Genomic DNA, 2,500 nt, shown 5'->3' with positions numbered 1-2,500 from the left:
TGATAGTTTTCTCGGTTCGCTTTTGTTGGGCGTTCCTGGTGTTGTATGCAAACGCAGCCCGCGCGCGGCTTCGCCCGAAAGGGCGTCTGGCCGGTGTCGACGGCGTCCAGATCGCGGCTTACGCCGGGTTTGAGGAGCTAAGCAAAAATAGTGATTGAGTAATACAGTGCGATACCGCGACGGGGAAAGCGAAAGACTCCGTTCGCGTATTTTGTCGGCCGATAGTTACCTGGTTGATCCTGCCAGTAGTCATATGCTTGTCTCAAAGATTAAGCCATGCATGTCTCAGTACGAACTTGCGTACGGTAAAACTGCGAATGGCTCATTAAATCAGTCGTGATTCATTTGATCGTAAATTTTACTTGGATAACTGTGGTAATTCTAGAGCTAATACATGCAAAAAGCGCCGACCTTGCGGGAGGCGCGCCTTTATCATATCAAAAACCTGCCGGGCTTCGGCTCGTCTTGTTGGCGACTCGGGATAACTTTGCTGATCGCACGGTCTTGCACCGGCGACGGATCATTCAAGTGTCTGCCCTATCAACTTTCGTCGGTACGGTATCTGCCTACCGAGGTTCTTACGGGTAACGGGGAATCAGGGTTCGATTCCGGAGAGGGAGCCTGAGAAACGGCTACCACATCCAAGGAAGGCAGCAGGCGCGCAAATTACCCATTCCCGACGCGGGGAGGTAGTGACGAAAAATAACGATACAGGACTCTAACGAGGCCCTGTAATTGGAATGAGTACACTGTAAAAATTTTAACGAGTATCCATTGGAGGGCAAGTCTGGTGCCAGCAGCCGCGGTAATTCCAGCTCCAAAAGTGTATATTTAAGTTGTTGCGGTTAAAAAGCTCGTAGTTGGATTTTGGGCGCAGGCGTTCGGTCCGTCGCAAGGCGTGCACTGTTCGTTCTGGCTTTACCTCCGGTTTTCCGTCGGTGCTCTTGACTGAGTGTCGGCGGCGGCCGGGACGTTTACCTTGAAAAAATTAGAGTGTTCAAAGCAGGCGCTTCGCCTGGATAGTGTTGCATGGAATAATGAAATAGGACCTCGGTTCTTTTTTGTTGGTTTTCGGAGCGCGAGGTAATGATTAAGAGGGACGGACGGGGGCATTCGTACTGTGCCGTTAGAGGTGAAATTCTTGGATCGGCGCAAGACGAACGACTGCGAAAGCATTTGCCAAGAATGTTTTCTTTAATCAAGAGCGAAAGTCAGAGGTTCGAAGACGATCAGATACCGTCCTAGTTCTGACTATAAACGATGCCAACTAGCGATCGGGGGGCGTTATTTTGACGACCTCTCCGGCAGCTTGCGGGAAACCAAAGTCTTTGGGTTCCGGGGGAAGTATGGTTGCAAAGCTGAAACTTAAAGGAATTGACGGAAGGGCACCACCAGGAGTGGAGCCTGCGGCTTAATTTGACTCAACACGGGAAATCTCACCCGGCCCGGACACAGCGAGGATTGACAGATTGAGAGCTCTTTCATGATTCTGTGGGTGGTGGTGCATGGCCGTTCTTAGTTGGTGGAGCGATTTGTCTGGTTAATTCCGATAACGAACGAGACTCTGGCTTGCTAAATAGTTACGCGGCCTTCCCGGCCGGCGTTTAACTTCTTAGAGGGACTAGTGGCGTTTAGCCACACGAGATTGAGCAATAACAGGTCTGTGATGCCCTTAGATGTTCGGGGCCGCACGCGCGCTACACTGACCGGATCAACGTGTGTTCGCCTTGGCCGAAAGGTCTGGGTAACCCGATGAACCCCGGTCGTGCTAGGGATAGAGAATTGAAATTATTTCGCTTGAACGAGGAATTCCCAGTAAGCGCGAGTCATTAGCTCGCGTTGATTACGTCCCTGCCCTTTGTACACACCGCCCGTCGCTACTACCGATTGAATGGTTTAGTGAGGTCCTCCGATTGGGCCCGGGCTCGACTGGCGACGGTTGGGTCTTGGCCCGAAAAGACGATCTAACTTGATTACTTAGAGGAAGTAAAAGTCGTAACAAGGTTTCCGTAGGTGAACCTGCGGAAGGATCATTAGCGCGAGAAAAAAAATCGAAGAGCGAAAGAGCAAACACCGGGACGGCGACGTGCCTCGGCGCGTCCGCCGCCCCGCGATCAGGAACTTGTTTTGTCGGCGTCGAGTGCCCGAAGGCTTCATGCGGTGCGCGGGCTTGTCGCACTATTTGTTGCGACCGCGACCCGCTCGGCGTCACGCGATTTTTTCAGCCGGATGGCGAATCGAGGTTAGGAATCGAAGAGCGAAAAGCAAACAAACAAACGATGGCTCTTGGCGGTGGACCACTCGGCTCGCGAGTCGATGAAGGACGCAGCAAGCTGCGTGATTTAATGTGAATTGCAGAACACATTGAGCATTGACGATCTGAACGCGTATTGCGGCCTCGGGTTCATCCCGGGACCGCGTCCGTCTCAGGGTCGCAGAAACGACAACGGCCGGCGGGATCGGCTCCGCGACGGCTCGGCTCGCGTGCGTATGCCCGGCG

At 52.9% G+C, this 2,500-nt stretch overlaps 2 non-coding genes across 2 annotated transcripts; both read left to right on the top strand.

Moving 5' to 3' along the window:
* Nucleotides 1–226: 226 nt before the first annotated feature.
* LOC145746973 (small subunit ribosomal RNA) lies at nucleotides 227–2,036 on the top strand. Its single transcript, XR_014281729.1, has one exon. It is a non-coding gene; the product is annotated as a small subunit ribosomal RNA (ribosomal RNA).
* A 245-nt stretch (nucleotides 2,037–2,281) lies between these two features.
* On the top strand, nucleotides 2,282–2,435 carry LOC145746573 (5.8S ribosomal RNA). Its single transcript, XR_014281354.1, has one exon. It is a non-coding gene; the product is annotated as a 5.8S ribosomal RNA (ribosomal RNA).
* The last annotated feature ends 65 nt before the right edge of the window (nucleotides 2,436–2,500 follow it).

The sequence above is a fragment of the Corella eumyota genome, chromosome 3, assembly GCF_963082875.1.
Source record: "Corella eumyota chromosome 3, kaCorEumy4.1, whole genome shotgun sequence".
NCBI classification, from domain to species: Eukaryota; Metazoa; Chordata; class Ascidiacea; order Phlebobranchia; family Corellidae; genus Corella; species Corella eumyota.
This window is presented reverse-complemented; position numbering and strand designations above follow the sequence as displayed.